Consider the following 9,709-nt stretch of genomic DNA (forward strand, 5'->3'; position numbering starts at 1 on the left):
AATAAACAAACAAAACAACAAGAACAGAAATAAACTAAGCAAACAACCAGAACAGGAACAGAATCACAGAAATGGAGATCAGAGGGGACAGGAAGTGGGGAGAATGGGGAAAAAGGTACAGGGAATAAGCAGCATAAATTCTAGGTACGAAGAGACAGGTGGAGGTTAAGAATGGTATAGGAAATGGAGAAGCCAAAGGACTAATATGTGTGACTCATGGACATGAACTAAGGTGGGGGGGAAATGCTGGAGGGAGGGGCGGTGCAAGGTCGAGGGGAATAAAAGTGAGAAAAAAATGGGACAGTTGTAATAGCATAATCTATAAAATACATATTTAAAAAAACTGTACTTCTCCTCCCCTACCTTTATTTTTTTTTGGCCTGTAGTTTCTCTGGCATATGAGCCCAAAATGTCCAAAATTTCTCACTTTTCAATTCAACAGAACTATTATCGTGCTCCCTGGTTGTGCTCCCTGCTTGAGTCCTCACCCACTAGCAATGAGGACTTTTTAGAATTTAGGTCACAGTGTCCCTAGCTTCATTAGGGTCTTCCCACACAAATACATTCCAAATTTTAGGATCCTATTCCTTGCCCATAAATGCCCTGACTGTAACAGTAGACACTGCATGGCTGGGAGCTTAACTTGCCTTGTAATTCAGCCGGTTGCACAATGAGATTCTGGGTTTGATTTTTAGCCATCTCACCTCTCCCGCTATAGGAGATAAAGCTCTCCTTTCAGGGCACACCTAGAAGTTTCCAGGGCATTTAGGTAGTGCTTGAGCTGGGAATTCAATTCCTGAGTTCATCTTTTCTTACACTACTTTATCCAGAGACATTGGGAGCAACCAGCTAATCTCATTACATTCCTTGGTTTTCCAAAAACATTTGAAAGTATCATACACAGAGTCACCCAGCTCCTTGCTTCTCATAAGTCATTGACTATGTACCCAATAAAGACATTTTGAGTGTCTCTATAGTCTACGTCATGGACGACCAGTGCTCTCTTTCTTACTAGAAATGGAGTCATTAAAGTCTTCAAATTTAATCATATTAGAGAGCCAATTCCAGAAATTTCATAACCAGCTTGGGAAACTCATTCTTATCATTTTGTTTCTTTAACTCCGCCCTCAGTACCAAAACCTGTATTAGGGTTCTCCAGACACACGGAACCAAACAGTTATATTTATATATAAAGAGACATTACAAGGAGTTGGTTCATGCAATTATGGATGGTGAGAAGTCCCAAAATCTGCAGTCAGCAACTTGAAGACCCAGGAGAGCTGATGGTGTAGTTCCAGTCCAAGTCCGAAAGCAGGAAAAGAATGATGTTTCAGCTGAAATACCGTCAGTCACTTGGCCTTTTTGTTCTGTTCAGGCCTTCAATGGGTTGGATGAGTCCTTCACTTTGAGAGACGTCTACTTTCCTCAGTGAACCAATTTAGGTGTTACTATCTGTCATCCAGAAACACTCTCACAGGAAGCCCTGAATAGTATTTAACCAAATATCTGGGCTTCCCCATGGCCGAGTCAAGTCGACACTTAAAATTAACCATCACAGGGCCTTAGATTTCCAAACAAGCAGAGCTCAAAGTTGCCAAGATGGGAAGCAAACATCCCACGAGTGGGTTATTAGGTGTAGTAGTGAGAGGAGCCACTCCTACTTCTATCCCTTGATTTCAGGACCCATTTATACTGGCAATGGGGAAGACTGAACCATATATTGGTCTCTGATTCAAAGTATATACCCTTGTATTACATCCTATAAACCGAAACACCATCCTTTCAGGATCGTGTTTCGCAACTAGAGTCAGAACTGAGTCTCCAAAGCCATTCCAACCTTTCAATTAGGCCAGCTGCTCCGAGATGACATAGCGTGTGGTAAGACCAGTTAATTCCATAGGCATGGACCAATCACTACACTTCCTTTGCTGTGAAATCAGTTTCTGGATCAGATGCAATGCTATGTAGAAGAGCCCAGGGATGGTGGTGCTGGCACAAACATTATGGGCAGGGGCGGAAAACCATATCCAGAAAATGTGTCTGTTCCTGTGAAGATAAATCTCTGTTATCCTCCTTGATGAAAGAGGTGTGAGATAATCAGCCTGCCACCACTGGTTGGCTGGCTGGTCCACAGAGAGAATAGTGCCATGTCGAGGACTCAGTTTTGGTCTCTGGGGATGGCAGATTAGGTCCTCTGTATTAGCATTAATTATGCCATCCTTGGTAAGGGGAAGTTCATGTTGCTGAGCCCAGGCATAGATTCCATCCCTGCCACTTTGTTCATGGGCTGCTATGGACTGAATCATATCCCTCAAAACAAATTTGTTGAAGCCTTAACAACAAAAGTAATATTTGGAGATGGGGTCTTTGGAAGGTTATTAGGTCATGAAGGTAATCCTCATGATGGGACTAGACCATTTATAAGAAGAGACATGAGGGAGACCTCTCTCTTTCTGCCATGTGGGGACGCAGCAAGAAGAAGCCTGTCTGCAAGCCAGGAAAAGGGATCTCACTGTGAACAGAATCTACCTGCACCCAGATTGTGGGACTTCCCAGCCTCTAGAATTGTGAAAAACAAATGTCTGTTATTTAAGCCACCCAGTCTATGGTATTTTGTTACGGCAGTCCGAGCTGACTGATACATGGGCTCACTGTTTCTTTTACCAGACTCTAGGGTGTCAGGTAAAGGAGGCTGACTAAAGTGCACAAGGCACATCATTTTGTCCACATGATTATTAAGAGTCTACTCTGCCGTGTATGCCTTTTGGGGGGCATTAACATGGGACACAAATATCCTTACTGTCTGTGCCATTCAGAGGTCCGTCCACCTCTTTCTCCCCCCGGCTTCCTTGTCACTGATATTCCAGTCCTGTGACTTCCAAGTCTCTGAGTGCACATCAATGTACATCTATACTTCTGTCCAACTCTCTCTCTAGACACAGTGAACAATGAAATATGCTGTTCCATGTTTTGCTCAGTGGAGGGGATTTTCCTCCACCCTTATCATTCCGGTTCACCCTTGAGCAGAGCTGTCCACTTTCAGATGGTACCAGCATATCATGCAGACCCATATATAAGACAAGCTAGACTTCTTTCTTCCTCAGTTAACTGGCCATTAGGAACACCCCATGACACCATAGACGTGGATTGACGGCAAGGAGGCAATACAACAGGAGCAAGTGCCTAAAGAGTCTGAGCCACCTGCCCATGCGACTTACGGCACATTCTGGACCTGCCCACTTGGTCTCTTCTATACTGTTTTCATTTGATAATAGATTGCTGCTATGCATGCCTAATCTTATGGCTATGTGGGTCAGACAAGATACCCATTCACGATGACAATTTCAGGCTGTGTGATTACTAGGTATCTCATGGTTAGGGGTCCGGTCTCTGCCAAGGCCCAGTAGTAAGCCAGAAGTTGTTTCTCAAAGTAACAATAGTACTGGTGGTCGCCAGAAGCAGGGGTGAGTAGACAAAATAGGTGATGGTGGTCAAAAGGGACAAACTTCCAGCCATAAAATAAATAAGTCATGGGGATATAATGTACAGCATGGTGACTATAGTTAACAGTACTGTACTGTACATATGAAAGTGGCCGAGAGAGTAGATCTTAAATATTTTCATCATGAGAAAAAATTTGGTAACTATGTGTTGTGATGGATGTTAACTAAACTTATTGTAGTGATCATCTTGAAACATGTGCAAATATCAGATCATTATGTTGTATAAGAACCTGTGTTTTGCTCTGGTCTCAGCCTATCAATAACCAGCCCTTGCGGTTCTTATTATAATTGCAAGATGCCCTTCAAGAATAACCATTAGGATACTTTGAAAAGATACAGGTTTGTTACTTACAAGACCTGGAAATGACACAGCACACCTGGGAACACACATAAATGTCACGGGGAGAGAGGGAGAGAGGGAGCAGGTGGGGGCAGAGAGAGAGAGAGAGAGAGAGAGAGAGAGAGAAATAGGGAGTGAAGGAGAGAGAGGGGAGGGAGAGAAAGAATGCTCCTTTTATTGGGGTCGAGTGTAGGGGCCTAGGGTTTCAGGGGTTCACTTTTTATTGGTGAACTTAGACCATAGCAGCAGGAATTTAAACCATGGTAAGAGAAAACAAACATGTAGCTTAAATGGTCACTTACTGAAATCAACCAAGGTCTCTAAAACAGAGGAGCCTGGAGAAGGGTGGGGGCAGGGCAGTGCACCTGGCTCTTTTGTTGGCTCTTTAGTTCTGTGGCTGGAACTGTGTTTACTGGAGACAGCTGTCTTTGAAATGGATTCCTTACTGAAATAGATGCCTCAGCAATCAATGACACTTGCATTACAAAAGAGAAAAAAACCAACTGTCAGGGTCTACATTACAATCTGCTACTAATATAATATTGTATGTCAATTATACCTCGATAACATTTTTTAAGATTTTTAAAATTTATTTTTAGACAGAGGGGAAGGAAAGGAGAAAGAGAGGGAGGGAAACATCAATGTGTGGTTGCTTCTCGCGCGCCCCCAACCAGGGACCGGGCCTGCAACCCAGGTGTGTGCCCTGACCAGGAATTGAACTAGTGACCTTTCAGTTCACAGGCTGGTGCTGAACCCACTGAGCCACACCAGCCAGGGATCAATGAAATTTTTAAAAAGGAGAATAGTTATCTGCAAAAAAAAAGATGCAGACTTGCTGTAAAATCCTAGAGCCTAACAATGTGATTCTCTCATCGGTGCTTGCCAGAAACTTCATACAGCATTCTTATTTGTCACAGACACTTCTTTGCATATTGTTGATCTTCTGGATTATAAGCACCAAGTTCAAGAGCAGCTTGTAATGCAGTTTGAACTGCAGAGCTTCAACTAAATGGAAATCTTGTAGGCAAGTCTGTAGACGGATTCGTATTAGCACACTCAAATATTGCTTCCAAAATCCAGAGAAGCCTACCAAGGTGTCTTAGTCTGTTGGGGCTGCTATAACAAAATACCACAGGCTGGGTGGCTTATAAACAACAAACACTCATTTCTCAGTCTTCTGGAGGCTGGAAGTGAAAGATCACATCACTGGCAGATTTAGTGTCTGGTGAGGACCTACTTCCTGATCTGTGTGCTCACATGTGGAAGGGGTTAGGGAGCTCTGTGCAGTCTTTCATGAGAGCACGAATCCCACTCGTGAGGGTCATGACCTAAGCATATGCCACAGCCACTTCTAATACCTTTACCTCTGGAGGGTCACAGAAATCTATAGCCTTCTGCCCCTGCCCTGCTGATTCCTGTCTTCCTCAAATGCAAAATATATTCATGTCATCCTAACAGCCCCCGAGTCAACTGTAAAGTCTAAAGTCCAAAATCTCATCTAAACCAGGTCTGGGTGAGAGTTAAGGTACAATTCATCCTGAGACAAATTGTTCTTCAGCTGTGGACCTGTGAAATCCAGACAAGTTATGTGCTTTCAAAGTGCAATGTTGCAAAAGCTCAGGGTAGACATTGCCATTCCAAAAGGGAGAAATAGGAGAGAAGGAAGGAGTGACAGGTCCCGAGCAATTCCAAAACCCAAAGGCAAATTCCATTTGACCTTAAGGCTTGAGTATAATCCCTTTGCTGGGTGCACCGCCCATCAGACCCATTGGACACACTGGGACAGGGGCACTGGGATAATGGACCTGTCCTGCAGCTTTGCCGGACAAAGGTTGAGCCCCAAGGCTTGGGCCAGCCGGCCCCCAGGTGGCTCTCTGGTTGAGGTCCTGAGCCTGTGGCAGGCCCATAGTTTGAAATCTAGGCGGAGGCGCTACTCCCTTGGCTCTGCAGCGCCCTGGAGAGCTGCACCTAAGGCGGCTGAGGAGCAGGATGCTGGAGTGTGGGAGTGAAACCCGCCGTGTGAGGTGTGCCAGCCGCGGTCCTTTGCTGCCGCTCTGCCCCAGGGCCCCTGCGCTCTGGGCCTGTGTTCAGAGGGGCGGCCCTGATGATATTTGAATTGCCTTCAGGGCCCTTCTTCCCCTAAGTCATACCTGGCCTACAAAGGAGAGAAGCCACAGAGGTTTCCGAGGATTCAGGTGTTCCTCGCTAGAGGATTTATCAAGTTTTGGTGAAGGGGGTGTCTTCTGATCCTTTCTTTGGAACATAGTTGGGGTTCTGTGCAGGTAATACACGATAAATCCTTGTCCACGTTACTATCTCCCTACAGCTTCAGATTCCCTCCCCCATATCATGTCAGGGTACCCCTGGAATCTTAACCTCATTAACTGTATAGGCCACAGTTGAGTCCCAGTTTCGGACAGCCAACGAGATGAGCTCTTAGAACCATCTCCAGCTGCATGTGCTGACACATTAAATCCAGAATCCCTAGTAAGTGAACCTTTAGCAATGAACTCTGCCCAATCTAGTGTTACAGTCTGCATTCCTTTTTCTAACACCCTTAGAATCTGCTTCTGCACACACCCCCCGGGTTTCTGCCAATATATATCAGCAATATCTTATAAGTGTTGCGGTGCATAAGCTATTTCCCCCTTGGTCATAGTGTGTACTTGCCGTCCAGGAGTATGCTGAGATTTGATCTCAGTTATGGGTCTATTGGCAATAGGGGGTGGTTATGGTGGGCCTTGAGAAAGGGAATCCCCTTTCAAGGTGTCTGGACCACGTGAAATTATCACAGGGTTTTCAAGAAGAAAAAAGCTAGTCTCAGATACTAAAGGGCTTAGTAAGGGAGGCTTAGAGTACCTTAAGGGTAGTCCAAGACTGTCAGTTTCATCTAGGACCAATCAGTTGTCTGCATTACAAGTTTCGGGATCCTATGCTTTATGAGTCAGTGCCCTAGCTTTCATAGGAGAAACTTGTCAAGACTGTGACTTCAACTGTCACTGCAGTTCAACAAGCTGCACAATCAAATGTTGGTTTGATTTTCAGCAATATCAGCCCTGCAGCTACAAGAAAAAAGGGACCCTTTTAGGCATCATGAAAGCTCTCTGTGACTTGAGCTGCTCAAATGCATTAAAAAAAAAATCCATCTTGCATCGCAGTCCTTATAGCCATGATTATTGCCATCATGGTCAAGTGCAGCAGCCATTTAAGGCTTCCAAGTCACGTGCTTCAATTGGCACTTAATCAACTGTAGGTTGATTAATTGCGATGCCACTGCTTGCCATAGATTACTAGCCTTCCATTTTCCATGGGCAAGCACTATGCTCAGGCTCAGAGTTATGAATGAACCGATCCCAAAGTTCCATCTCTGCAGGTCTATTTCCTGGAACCACTCCTGGTAACAATTCTGTCAGCCCCTGTTCTGTCTGAAGAGAGGAATGACACAGTAATTTGAACAGGGAAAATTAATGTAAGGAATTACCTATAACAGAGGATTAGAATGATGAGGAATTGGCTAGTTAGGATGTAAACAGAACTCTAAAGAATATAGGAGTAACAGTATTAAGATGTAATCACTATCGCTAGGCTAAAATATAATGTCCCTGGAGCTGAGATCCAGATTTTGTTGGGGAGGCATGACTGTAGCTCACTGGATGGCAGAGAAGTATTGTGATGCTGTTCTGATGGAACTTATTGGAAATCTATCCTCTGGAACTTGCCAGAAATCTGTCTGTTGGTGGGGGGAGAGAGAAAGCTGTTCACAGAGTGTTGCTGGCTTCTGTGCACTGCAGAAGCCAGGCCCCGGGGAAGCTGCGAGTGCGGCAGTATCCAGAGACGCTCTGCTTGCTACCAAGCTGCCTGAGGGTGAGTGCTGGAGGGAGGGGAAAGCTGCTGGTCAGCACTGCAAGAGTGTGATGCTCCAAAAAGTTACGCAGAAGGACACTGCCAAGCAAACATTTAGGAATCAGGAAGGAAACTTCTTTTCCTCTTGCAATATCTCTTTAGCACACTCTACCTGGAAGGCTTTAATGCCAGTTGGCAAAGGAAAAATATTTAAAATATGTTCCATTATCAGAGAACAGGCAGAAAGGATGAACTTGAAGTCGAGAAGCAATGAGTTGATAAGCAGCACACCAAAGGTCCAAAAAGAAATCATAAGGATAATAGAAATTATTTTGAATGGAATTAAAATGAAAACATAACATATCAAAATTTATGGAATGCAGCAAAAGTAGCGCATACGAAGAAATTTATGGCATTAAATGCTTATATTAGGCTTTCTTTGGCTTTCTTTTGCTGGCCGCCATCTTGATTCTGCATTTCCTGCACAAAATGCCTGGTGAAGCCACAGAAACCATTCCTGCTTCAAAGCAGTTGCCTCAGCCCCAGGCTGAGACAAGGTCTGGTATTTGACAGTGATGAATCAGTACCAGAGCTCAAAGAACAGGATTCCACCCAGGCAACCGCACAAGCCCAGCTGGCAGAAGAAGCTGAAATCGATGAAGAACCAGTCAGCAAACCAAAACAGAGGGGAAGAGAAAAGATATGGAGGGCTATGTCCAAACTGGGTCTTTGACAGGTTACAGTGCTTACTAGGATCACTATGAGGAAATCCAAGAATGTTCTTTTTGTCATCACAAAACCAAATGTCTACAAGAGCCCACCTCCAGATGCCTACAGAGTTTTTGAGGTAGCTAAGATTGAGGATTTATCTCAGCAAGCACAGCTAGCCACTTCTGAGAAATTTAAAGTTCAAGGTGAAGCTGTCTCAAACATTCAAGATAACACTCAGATTCCAGCTGTACAAGAGGCTAGTACAGAGGGCGAGGTTGATGAAATAGGTATGGAAGTTAAGAACATAGAATTGGTCATTTCAAAAGCAAATGCATCAAGGGCAAAGGCAGTTCCAATAAAATAAACGGTGTTAAAACAACTGTACAACCACATGCCAAAACAGGACTCTAGACACAGACCTTACTCCCTTTACAAAAATTAACTCAGAATGGATTACAGGCCTAAATGTAAAATGCAAAACTATAAAACTCCTAAAAGATGTCAAGGGAGAAAATCTAGGTGAACTTGTGTTTGGCAAAGACTTCTTAGATGCAACACCAAAGGCAGGATCCATGAAAGAAAGAATTGATAAGCTGGACTTCATGAAAATAAAAAATTTCTGCCCTGTGAAACGCACTGTCAGGAGAAAGAAAAGACCAGTCACAAAATGAGAGAAAATATTTGGTTTTTTTTTTCTATTTTAGAATTATTTTAATTTTATATTATGTTGTGAAATTTTTCTATATTATTTTTTTAAATTTATTTTTTTGTTCAAATACATTTGTCTCTGCCTTCCCCCTACCACTTTCCCCTGCCCCTCCCCTATCTCCCTCCCTCAATCCTTCCCCACTTTGGCTTTGTCCACGAGTCCTTGAAATATGTTCCTTGACTTAACCCTTCCCTTCCTTTTCCCTGCCCACCCCTCTCTCCTTCCCTCTTGACTCTGTTGGTTTCTTTTTTCTTTCAGTGTTGCTGGTCATATTTTCCTTGCATCTTTGCATTGTTGGTTAGGTTCCGTTTATAGGTGAGATCATATGGTATTTGTCTTTCACCCCCTGGCTTACTTCGCTTAGCATAATGCTCTCGAGTTCCATACATGCTGTTGCAAAGTGTAGTAGTTCTTTTTTTCTTTCTGCTGCGTAGTATTCCATTGTGTAAATGTACCATAATTTTTTGATCCAATCATCTACTGATGGACACTTAGGTTGCTTCCAACACTTGGCTATTGTAAATTGTGCTGCTATGAACACTGGGGTGCATAGGTTCTTTTGTATTGGCGTTTTGGTGTTCTTAGGGTATAGTCCCAGCAGGG

The 9,709-nt window shown here is 43.8% G+C and overlaps 1 pseudogene; it reads left to right on the forward strand.

Moving 5' to 3' along the window:
- Window positions 1-8,175: 8,175 nt before the first annotated feature.
- On the forward strand, window positions 8,176-8,761 carry LOC129064546 (nascent polypeptide-associated complex subunit alpha-like; annotated as a pseudogene).
- Window positions 8,762-9,709: the final 948 nt, after the last annotated feature.

Source organism: Pteronotus mesoamericanus, unplaced genomic scaffold (genome assembly GCF_021234165.1).
Source record: "Pteronotus mesoamericanus isolate MK-2021 breed Mesoamerican mustached bat unplaced genomic scaffold, CSHL_Meso_final contig_166, whole genome shotgun sequence".
NCBI lineage: Eukaryota > Metazoa > Chordata > Mammalia > Chiroptera > Mormoopidae > Pteronotus > Pteronotus mesoamericanus.